The following is a 12370-nucleotide window of genomic DNA, read 5'->3' on the forward strand; positions in this document are numbered from 1 at the left end:
CTTCAGGGATCTTACTTCATTCTAAGAATGCCCTCAATCATACTTTGTTACTTCCTTTGCTTACCTGTCAATAAAAAGATGGCCAGACATCACAGACCGGTGACTGGTGACCTGATTTATGTCACAAATACCCCACCCAAGTGAGTCTTATTATGCAGGCTTTGACCAGAAAGGTGAATCAAATTCATTTCCAGCTACTCCTCTAGATGGGGAATCCAAGAGGATTTACGCTTTTAGAAAGTTAATGTTTTCCTCTCCCAGTCTAGCATTGTGGTGCGTAAATGATGCTTGTCTGCTGGGCCACTGCACACAAATCCATTTAGAAAGGGATTGCGCGATCTTGCTGGCAGTCAAGGAAAAAATAAGGTTCTTTCTGGCTCAAAAGATAGATGATAGCCAAGACGCTGCCAAATTTGTTATACTCGCAAGTCTGGACAATGTGGATTGCCTGGGGAAGGCCGTTGGTACCAGTGTGTTAACAAACGGGTGTGAATGCAATCCACAGAATTCTCCGGCCTACCTTATGAATATACCTTTTGATGGGTCCCAACTTTTTGGTGAGATGAAGGGCTCTGTGCGTGTTGGAACACTTTAAAGACAGCAGTGATACAGCATGCTCTTTGGTGCTGCTGAACCCAGACCCACAGTTTCCATTACAATAATGAATGTTTGAAGACCATTCCATAAGGATGGTGTATAGACTGAGACATTCACAACTAGTGATGCAGCCTATAACCCAGTCTTTATGATGCTGTGGATGAAGGTCTGGCAAGCAGTGTGTTGGCCAGCAGTTGTATCAGTTCTCCATTTCCTCTTCCTCTGCTACAGTAACTACCAAACCACTTTAGTTTGCCCTTAGCGGCTCATGCCTATCCGGTGGGGCGGGACAGGATTCAACATTTCCTTCCAAGTTGCTGACTCATTGCGCATGACTGAGTTTAAACTGGTTGTGGTCCGACTTCTCTTTCCACTCTGCTTTCTCTTTCTTCTGTGCCACATCTATTCTGTTAAAGGAGAGGCCTCTGTTGCTCTCAAGGGGAGCAATTGCGAAAGTGCCAGATTCGGAAAGAGGAGAGCACTGGTATTTTTGCTGTTTTGTCACTCAGAAGGACAGGGGGCCTTAGTCCTCTCCTGGACCTTACGCCTTGAATGCCGTCCTGAATGACCAATTCAGAATGCTCATACTTGCCCAGATCCTGACTACAATAGACCTGTATGAGTGGACAGATCTCGGGGACACAATTCCATATACCAGTCCTGCAGTCCACCAGACGATACTTGTGGTTCAGGGTAGGCCAGTAGCATTTTCAATTTGCTGTGCTACCTTTCAGCCTCACCAGCATCCCTCGGTGTTCATGAAATTGATGGTTGCTGCCCATCTTCAGAGGTCTGGCATACCAGTTTTCCCATACTTGATGAATGTAATTAATTGAAGACGGAACAATCATACTCCTTCACACCTTTGCCTCTCCTGCTTAAAGTTCTGAAAAAGATCATGAATAATCAGGCCAAATTAATCTTAGGGGCTCTGTATTGAGCCTGGAGAGTGTGGTATCCAGGTGAACATCTGTCCTTCAATCCAGCTGCCCCTTGGTGAGGGCCTTGTGACACAGCAGCGGGATAGGTTCTTTCACCTGAATCTATGCAGTCTACACCCACATGCATAGAGGTTGACGTTTCAGCAAATGACTGCATGAAATGGTAGATGTCAAATTTACTGTCAGTTGCTTTTCCACAAAATCCCTTTATGGTGGATGCTGGGACAAATTTGTGACCTAGTTTGCTTTTTGCAAAATTTACCCCTTACAAGCATAGCTGTCTAATGTTCTGTTGTTTGTTTTTTCTTTAGCCTAGTAAAGCCTTGCATTTGGCACTATCAAAAGTTATTCATTGGCCTTTTTGGCCTTTCAATGTTTCGCGGACCAACCATCCTTGTTAAAATCACCTGTTTTTAAGAGGTTTATGAAAGGATTTACACACATGTTCCCTCTAAAACCTTTTGTGATGCCAGAGTAGGACCTTACCTAAGTATTCATGTTTCTCATGTGAGAGCCCTTCGCGGAGCTGCACAGCTGCTCGCTGTGCTCGTAACCTTAAAGACCTTCTTCCTCATTGTGGTTACCTCAGCTCATAGCCCTGGTGAACTTCAGACACTTTAAATACAACTGCCCTACAACACCTTTTTCCCAGACAAATTGGTGCTAAGGACTCAGGCAGCCTCTTTAACAAAATCTGTGAGTCCCACGTTGGGTAGTCCATCACCCTGCCACCATTTTTTGCTCTTCGTCATGCCTCAAAAGAAAGCCAGGCGCCATTGGCTAAACCTCAAATGACCTTTAATCTTTTACATTAATCACATCAAGGACAATTGAGTAGAAAATGAGCTCTTTGTGGGGTTATCTAGTGTGAAGAAAGGGAACGTGGTGAAGAAGAGTACCTTGTCCCGATAGTCTTCTAAGCTCTGCTACATACTCGAGAATTGAAGAATATGTTTAGGCACCACATCCTGGCTATTTCCTGTTTGAAAGGTGCTTCTGTCAGGAAGATTCGCAGAAACTTGCCCGACATACAGAACGGGCAACGGTTAAGTAGCCTAACATTTTCATTTTCATTTTTTGGCTTCTTATGTGGTTGTCAAAGTTCATTTGGGTGTTTCAGGGCCACAGCTACTGAGATCTTTTACAACTGCCATTCTGAGACCTGTCGCCTTATAAAATGGTACTGTAAACTGAAAATCAAATACACCCTTTTAGCACTTTGTTTTTAAAAAAAAATCTCTTGTAATTACTTTCACCTGTTAACAAATGTTAATGTTTTATCAGTACAATGATATTACTATGTTATCAAAACAACCTTTAATAGCTTTGAACATTTTACAGCTTGCGATCACTTCCTTGTTTTTGTATTGCGCCATAGATACATTCAATGCAATACGTAAATGAATGAAAATAGAAACTATATAACTTTCTCTTGGTGTCTGCTGTCTTTTAGTGCTGTGCATTTTTGGGACAAAAGTTGTGTGAGATCTAGCTTTCGTGCGTAGCTGACAGGATCTTGGGTAATTACAGAAATGAAGAGAGGTGGGTTTCTTCACTCTGTAATCTTGTATATTCTGTGATAGCTGTGTATGCTACTAGGCCAGTTTTTGCTTCTTCATTTATGTTAGGGCGTGGTGTTCAGTTGTCATGTGTTACTTGTTCATTTGGTTTACCCACGCATAATCAGTTGCCTAGTATGTGCTATAATTTATCTTCCAAAACACTCCATTATCACATGCCAAAGTGAGCCTATCAGTCACCTGCACTGGCCTCCCTTTTCTTCTCTATGGAGTGACACACTTTCCTTTGGAGCTCATGTTTCGTCTGTTTCACAAATGGATGGGTAGAGGTACCTCTGGTGACTCCCAAGAGATAACTGTGGCTCTGTTCGCTAGTGTCAGAATTAGGTGGAGAAATTTATTGTCAGCTTTCTTCTTAGTTTGGTGTGAAATCGGGCCTTGTATACATTGCACCAAGAAATCTATCCTACCTAGTGTTGGCTCAAACTGTGTCCTCTCAATATCGGATTAAGTCAGGACATTCCCACACCATGTGGTAAAAGCCTATGTCTGCTCGTGTACATCTGGAGCCCTAAGCGGTGTCCACAGCAAGGATCCTGTTAATCCATTTCTGGATCATATAAACATACTGTAAATAATTTAATTTGATGTATCGAAGTCAGGAATTTCTAGATAGCTGTTGTGTATACCCAATGCTTTACACCAATTTCTATCGTTGAAGTATTTGCCTAAGTCTACTTCTTGCTTTAGCAATATATAATATATAAACTTTAGTCTTAAAGGTTAGGGCTCTGTAGAAACATGTTACTTACAAATCAAGAAAGTGCACTGTTCCACAAGAAGAGTCAGAAATCCACTAGGCACTTCTATGAATAGAAGCAAAAGCCCTCACACATCCATTGGATGTTATGCTTTATCATAGGGCTTGCTCCTCGTCAGACTGGCGCGGCAGTGCCTGACAGACCCCGCAAGGGAGCTCTTTGCCAGAGACCTTAATTGGTATTCCGTTCCGTCGTTGGAGCAAGTAGGGATAAATGTAAACCTACGAGCATGAAGAGAACTTGAGCGAAAAAAAAGTTACAATTGGCTCGTGAAACTCGCCCCCTCTCCTAACCCTTGATCATAGTGCACCAGTGATGATTTAACAACGATTGAGGGAGGGTTAGCCCACTCCAGCACTTAGGGTGGCTTCTGCATCACTCCCTATCTAGGCCCTACTTTTGGCGTGTTCCTTCCATTCTCACACAGTCACTGGGCTCCTGTGGGAAGCCTTCTCCTGTGAAGCCCTCTCCTGTGAAGCCCTCTTTCAGCAGGCTACGCAGGCTCTGGTATGAAGGCAGTCCCACAGTTTTTATGTCAGCAACACCAGCCTTGGATCTCAGAACGTCCTCTGGAACTCTGAGGAGAACCACCTCTTTGGTCAGTGAGAAATCTTGATTCAAGTGGGAAAGTTTCAGTCCCACGTTTGTAGTCCTGTTGGAGACAGGGAATGTTGATTCCATTGTCAGACCTGTGGATCCAGTCCAAAGCGATTCCCTCTCCTAGTGTATCTCTTCTGTGCTGAATACACAAAATGTTTTGATTCAGGGGATGATTTCCATAGCAGATACTGACAAAGGGTGTCTCAAACTGGAGAGCATAAAACATGAGCACAATCACACACAAAGACTTTGCTCCTGGCAGCTATCAGCCTTTGGGAGTAGCACTCTGGGTGAGACAAAGGTCCAGGCCCTTCCTTGATGGATCCTTCTGCACAACAAGGGGGATCACTGTCTCTGCATACCCACAGCATCCCCAGAGCCTCCATGGTGTTGCTTAGAACAAGACAATCAACAGGCCTGATGTGTAGCTAACATAGCCCTTTTTTCATCCTCCACACCTTAGTGTCTAATACTAAACCCAGGAAGGCAAGCAATACACTTTCCCAGTTTTAGGGAGGCTGCCCCTCAGCCTCCATCTTGTCTACTTTTCTTATGGAATTTGAGGTGTCCGTTGTTTCCTACACCACAACACTCAACTGGTTGTTTCAATTGCCCCAGAGACACGCTCTCAACAGCTACTGGCCCCTTGCCTAGAGAAAGTGGCTTGGTGGATGGCAATTTATTAGCTGAAATTGAATGGGGATAAAACCGAGCTGATGCTTTTAGGGAAGAAGCCAATGATACAAGCAATGCTCGGCTGGCCAGAGTGCTTGGAAACGCCACCAACTCCCTCCTCCCCCATAAAAGGCTTGTGCATGTGGCTGGATAGTTCTCTATCGATGGAACTCCAAGAAAAAACATTGCCAACAGCATGCTTTGCCATGTTGAGAACTATATTCAAAATCCTTGTTCTGCTACCGACACAATCCAGGAGAATAATGGTCCAGGTCCTTATTTTTTCTCGCCTGTACTATGGGAATTTACTTTATATGGGATCACCCAAATCTATTATCAAGAGACTCCAGGTAGTCCAAATCGCAGCTGCAAGTATCATCTTCAAGTTACACAAATACACTGCAGCAAAAAGTACCCACTCTAGTGGAGGAAAGAATCACATTTAAGACACTATGTCTGACACACAGAGGAATCAACCACAAGGGGCTTTCTTTGATTAGGGCCCTTCTGTCTCACTACTCTCCCAGTAGAATCTTAAGATCTCTAACGTTAGACTTCTGAGGGGCTCGCAAATCTAAAGGACCAGATGTGATGGAAGATCCTTCTCTGACCCCAAAACTATGGAATTCAATGCCGACAGAGCTAAGAAATGAACAAGACGAGATCATCTCCAGAAAATTACTTAAAACTTGGCTGTACTCTTACTAGCCCGATCATATACTCCCACAGATGATCACGGATGCCCTCTTTGACTCATGTAGCACTGGGAAGCCTTCGGGTAGATACATGCTTTATAAATCTGCAATACAATACAGTACTTATCAGGGGTGACCAAAACGGATCCCACAGGCCTCACAGTTGCACACAATGTGGATTTGCACTATCAGTCCCACCATATATGCTATTAATCTGAGTTAGGCCGGTAGGCATCTTATTCTTTGGGCACAGCAAAAAGGCCTGTCCTATATTATAGAATAGACAAACAGTAAGATGCCACAGCCGCTCCGGGATATTGTCCCAGGACATAAGCAACAGTCCTGTGACCTAGGAAGGCTTGATGTGTGCATCTTTGAAACATTCAGATAGTCACTGATTTCTGAGTTAGAGGATGATCTGTAAGAGGATAACCAGTTGATGTCAGTTGCAAACAGCCGCAGTGGGATTAGTACCCAATTCTGCTTATTGCTGGTGTGTGTTTGATGTACAGCTCATCAATTGATGTTGTAACCATCTTTTACCATAGCGCTATCAACCTTTTTATCCACCAACTGAAATATCTGAATCTTTTGGGTGCCAGCACACGTACAGATGAGTGAGTATTTGACTCATATATACACCCCAGTGTTGATTATTCTTAATCCATATACTCAATCTCTCTATATTTTTCACAGCTAAGATCGCTGAACCAAATTGTACTCCTTGCAGTTTTCTGTAAATGCCATTCATAATTCATCTATATAAAGAGGGCATTATTAATTAAGTCCTCACAACATGGCTTCAGTCCACATTTTGATTTGGTTTTATCCGATTGTAATTGCTTATTTTTTTAGTATTCTTATTAAACCCCTTTAACCTCAGAAGTCAAAACGTCGTCGGCAACACCACACTCAGACTTGGGACCTAATTACGAGTTTGGCAAAGGGGATAACTCCATCACAAATGTGACGGATATTCTGTCCGCCGTATTACAAGTTCCATAGGATGTAATGGAACTTGTAATAAGGCGGGCGGGGTATCTGTCACGTTTGTGATGGAATAATCCCCTCTGCCAAACTTGTAATGAGGCCTTTGGTCTTTTTATGCTATTTGTTGTTATATCTTGTTTCATTCATCGATCATCCTTATAATGTGGTTGCAGTTGTTTGTTTTAATGCACATACGTTTGTTTCTGTGGGATCACAGGGGACATTGTGCACATTTTCTTGTGGCAGCTGGATATTTTTGTTATGCCTATTTGTGTCAATGAATCTCATGAATTAATCTGTGGGCAGATAAAAACAACACTACCATCCCTTTTGTGTGGTCCTTATCATATTTCACTGAATTTAAAGGAGTTGTACTGATGTTGTAACCATGCATCATAATTACCTTTTTTTGGAATAACGTCGAGACAAGAAACATCTTTTCCGCATTATTTAGCAGAAGGTGACATGTTTAGTTCTTATTTGAAGGAGATGACATCCCTGTTACTTTAAGTACATAGTACTACATTTATGGTTCAGCTAATGAACAGTTCTTGTTGCTTAAGCAATGCTGAGAGTTTGTGACTGAGGAACTGAAATTAAAGCAATTAAAGCTGTTTTTTGTCTGGGCGGTGGAGTAGCCACAGCAGACATCAAGTGCATGGGAGATTTTGTTACCCATCAAGTTCTAGGTTCCCATGTTTTTGGTAAAGGAGAAACAAAACTTGACAACAAGCCTTTTCAATCTTTGGGTCTTGGGTCTCCAATTACATTCCCATATAGATCGGGACCACCGAACCCTGCTCATATTTAGGGAACAGCTGAATTTGCACTCCTTAAAAGAAGTAACAATCCACTACCGCTCTATACTACATTATTACATACATGTGAACATTATTCTTGAGACAAGATTCCATGCTCTTGGCTAAAGGTACACGTGGTAAGGGCATCTAATGGATATGTTTTTTAGAGAATAGGTTATTTAACCTCTGACAGCGCTAGGGTTTGTCTTAGTAGGCTCTTTAAAGAAGATTGTGGTGGTTCCTTTGTTAAAGGAAATATTTAAAATATCACACAGTTGCATTTTGGAATCCTTTGTGGGGCCATGTAACCAGCAAATGAGGCAAAACATGGTGTAGGAAAGTGGGTTTTTAGTGGGTGGGGGTATTCACCCTCAGCTAGTAATAACACTACTAATCGATCCAGTGAAGTCTCAGTAAATTAGTCCTTGCTCAACCTTTAGTGGCTTAGCAAGCAAGCAGTCACGCTTAACGTAGGAGATATGCATGCATAAAGCATGTAATAACACAAAAACAGTAAGTAAAAGACTTCATACAGTAAAAATCCACCACCAGTGTATTAAAATAGAGAATATTTTTAACTTGAAAACAACACCAAAATGACAAATATCTAATGTAAGGAACTGAATATATGAATTTATAAAGAATAAATAAAAAAATGTGCATTCCGCCTCTAAAAAGCTTAAAGCACCACTTGCTACCTACTCTGGTTGTGCTGGACTGAGATGAAGTAAAAATTTCAGGCCAACTGTAATGGAGGGCTAGGTCCTGGTCAAAGGTTTAGCTTTGGACTTAGGGCCTCATTACGAGGCTGGCAGTCTTGAGACCGCCAGCCTCGCGGTCGGACCGCTCCACTCCCGGCGGTCCGACCGCCACATTACGACCCTGGCAGTTGGACCACTAGGAACATGATTCCCAACGAGATGATGGCGGTCGGACTTATGGTCAGCCACAGCGGGGCTGAGTTCAGCACTGCTGTGCTGATCACGAGTCCCCTTTTTGCCAGCCTTGCATGGCGGTTTAACTGCCATGAAAAGGCTGGCAGAAAGGAAGTGCCAGTGGGCCACTAGGGGGCCATGCACTGCCCAAAATCAAGTAGTGGGCAGTGCAAGGGGCCCCCCTGCCCAGCACCTTCAGAATGCGCACTGTCTGCTAAGGAGACAGTGCGCATTTTAAGGGTGCCTTTGCGCTACAGTATTGGCCTCGGCTCCCTTAGTACCATAGCACTGTTTCCGCTGGGCTGACCGGTGGGAACGTCGTAATACAATGATCCTACCAATCAGCCCGTTGGGAACATCGAAATGCGACTGGTAGTGAGGCCGCCAGGTTGATGGCCGTCTCATCCCAGCGAGTTTGGAGGTCAGGCGCGTAATCAGGCCCTTAGTCTTTTTTATGGTGCTTTTCTCTTGATGACAAGTCTTCGAGTTCCTCAGATCCAGCATCTGATTAGAAGACGTCAGCCTGCTGGAGCGCAATACCTCAGTGAGCCTCTGGATGACTTTGTCCTCAACTTTGATGGCGATGTGCTGCAGAGATTTCAGCTGAACAAACCAGCACGGTTAGGCTGATTCGCGAGTCAACAAGGTCAGTTTGACTCTCAAAGTCGAGCCGGTCTCCTCCTGGAGCTTTTCTGCAAAACTTTGCAGAAAACTTCCAAACTTTGAGTTCTTGGTTCCTTTGGGAAAACAAGGGACCAATAGCACCTGTCAAGGGTTCAGAGACTCTGGATTGCCTCTTGGGGGCTAGGATTCAATTTCCTGCAATGCACCTGCGCAGTCCAGGAAAAATCCAGTTGCAACTGGTCAGCTGGGTTGGTCCTCCTTTGGTTTGGAAGGTGACGCCTTCCAGCTCTGTAGTACCTTTTGCTGATCAGGGAGTCCACTCCTTTTCCTTTGAGTTAGACACTGTCCTTTCTTTCTGGACCTTGTGAGTGGAGCAGGTGTAGTCCTACTGAGTGCAAGCCTTCTGTGCTAGAGTCCAAGGGTGCAGGCAGTGTTCTAAGGAGCTCCTGCAGCTCTCCCATATTTATCCTTCATTCTGGGCTGGCAGAGGTAGGGGGCACCCCAACAAATAAGGGTAAAGCTATCTCTCCCTGCTATGATTATTTCCTGTGAAGTGTGGCATATGTTTGACCTGTAATGCACTGTTCTCCCAAACTCAAAATGGTGAAATTCTCTCCTTGGTGTGTGTGTCTGTGTAACCCGATCCAGTGCTGTGGCTAACAACTGACTAGACTCCCCTTTCAGCTCTTCTCCTAATCTAATTAGGGGGCCTCCATCTACCTAGGATAAAAGAAATTAGGCGGTAGCAGGTCTGGGTCCTGTGACATCAGTTTTCTGCAGAGGCTCCTACCTTTAAAGTCCGACTTATTTACCCAGCCCCCTTTCTCCCACTGGCTTCTCCAAAAAGCAGATCTCCCCACAACAAATGGCTGTTTTTGTTGCAATCCCAGGCCTCTTATACCTACTCAGGGAGCAGATTGGCCCAGGCTGCCAAAGGCTGACAAATCAGAAGAGGCTGCCACAGGGCTGCTTTCGGTAACTTAAGGATAGTAAGTTCTAAAACGACTTTCTTGTTATGTTATGCCTCTCTAGCTGTAGTCAAAAGTTAAACATGGTTTTATAAAGCCTTCCCATGTTAGACTGTGAGGATAGCAGCACTACAGGGAGTGCAGAATTATTAGGCAAATGAGTATTTTGACCACATCATCCTCTTTATGCATGTTGTCTTACTCCAAGCTGTATAGGCTCGAAAGCCTACTACCAATTAAGCATATTAGGTGATGTGCATCTCTGTAATGAGAAGTGGTGTGGTCTAATGACATCAACACCCTATATCAGGTGTGCATAATTATTAGGCAACTTCCTTTCCTTTGGCAAAATGGGTCAAAAGAAGGACTTGACAGGCTCAGAAAAGTCAAAAATAGTGAGATATCTTGCAGAGGGATGCAGCACTCTTAAAATTGCAAAGCTTCTGAAGCGTGATCATCGAACAATCAAGCGTTTCATTCAAAATAGTCAACAGGGTCGCAAGAAGCGTGTGGAAAAACCAAGGCGCAAAATAACTGCCCATGAACTGAGAAAAGTCAAGCGTGCAGCTGCCACGATGCCACTTGCCACCAGTTTGGCCATATTTCAGAGCTGCAACATCACTGGAGTGCCCAAAAGCACAAGGTGTGCAATACTCAGAGACATGGCCAAGGTAAGAAAGGCTGAAAGACGACCACCACTGAACAAGACACACAAGCTGAAACGTCAAGACTGGGCCAAGAAATATCTCAAGACAGATTTTTCTAAGGTTTTATGGACTGATGAAATGAGAGTGAGTCTTGATGGGCCAGATGGATGGGCCCGTGGCTGGATTGGTAAAGGGCAGAGAGCTCCAGTCCGACTCAGAGGCCAGCAAGGTGGAGGTGGAGTACTGGTTTGGGCTGGTATCATCAAAGATGAGCTTGTGGGGCCTTTTCGGGTTGAGGATGGGGTCAAGCTCAACTCCCAGTCCTACTGCCAGTTCCTGGAAGACACCTTCTTCAAGCAGTGGTACAGGAAGAAGTCTGCATCCTTCAAGAAAAACATGATTTTCATGCAGGACAATGCTCCATCACACGCGTCCAAGTACTCCACAGCGTGGCTGGCAAGAAAGGGTATAAAAGAAGGAGATCTAATGACATGGCCTACTTGTTCACCTGATCTGAACCCCATTGAGAACCTGTGGTCCATCATCAAATGTGAGATTTACAAGGAGGGAAAACAGTACACCTCTCTGAACAGTGTCTGGGAGGCTGTGGTTGCTGCTGCACGCAATGTTGATGGTGAACAGATCAAAACACTGACAGAATCCATGGATGGCAGGCTTTTGAGTGTCCTTGCAAAGAAAGGTGGCTATATTGGTCACTGATTTGTTTTTGTTTTGTTTTTGAATGTCAGAAATGTATATTTGTGAATGTTGAGATGTTATATTGGTTTCACTGGTAATAATAAATAATTGAAATGGGTATATATTTGTTTTTTGTTAAGTTGCCTAATAATTATGCACAGTAATAGTCACCTGCACACACAGATATCCCCCTAACATAGCTAAAACTAAAAACAAACTAAAAACTACTTCCAAAAATATTCAGCTTTGATATTAATGAGTTTTTTGGGTTCATTGAGAACATGGTTGTTGTTCAATAATAAAATTAATCCTCAAAAATACAACTTGCCTAATAATTCTGCACTCCCTGTACAATCGGGAAAAACAACTTTGTCTGTTTCTTACTTGGGCATATAAAACATCCTTTATATTACCCCTGCTTTTTATAACAATGCACCCTATCCTTGGGGCCCTCGTTCAGGGTTTAGGGGTGACTTATAAGTCATAAAATGTTAGTGTTGGAATTTGGAGTGCTTTTAATTCCAATGTTAAATTTGGACATCATTTTATTTTAAAACCAGCCTAGAAGGCAGTTCTGGCTTTGAAATGACCCCAGGCACCACACAGTGCACACTTAAATGCATTAAGTCCACTGTAGTCTCTAACAGGTAGGTTGTCTTTGCCAATTAAAACTATACCAAGTACCATATATTTTTAGAGGGCAGAGCACAGGCCCAGGGCCTGGTTAGCAGAGCCCAGAACACTTTCAGAGTCCGTAACCACTGGTTTAAATCAAACAATAGGGGTGATCAGGGCAAAAAGGATGATTTCTCTACAACTGGGTCACCCATTTGCTTGGTGTGGCACGAGCACCACTAA

At 43.6% G+C, this 12370-nt stretch overlaps 1 protein-coding gene across 10 annotated transcripts in view; it reads left to right on the top strand.

Annotated features, from left to right (window-relative positions):
* DOCK7 (dedicator of cytokinesis 7) overlaps nt 1–12370 on the top strand; it is a 1022674-nt gene that overhangs the window by 13905 nt on the left and 996399 nt on the right. The gene's annotated exons all lie outside the window — the stretch shown is intronic.

This window comes from Pleurodeles waltl, chromosome 4_2 (genome assembly GCF_031143425.1).
Source record: "Pleurodeles waltl isolate 20211129_DDA chromosome 4_2, aPleWal1.hap1.20221129, whole genome shotgun sequence".
In the NCBI taxonomy this organism is placed as follows: domain Eukaryota; kingdom Metazoa; phylum Chordata; class Amphibia; order Caudata; family Salamandridae; genus Pleurodeles; species Pleurodeles waltl.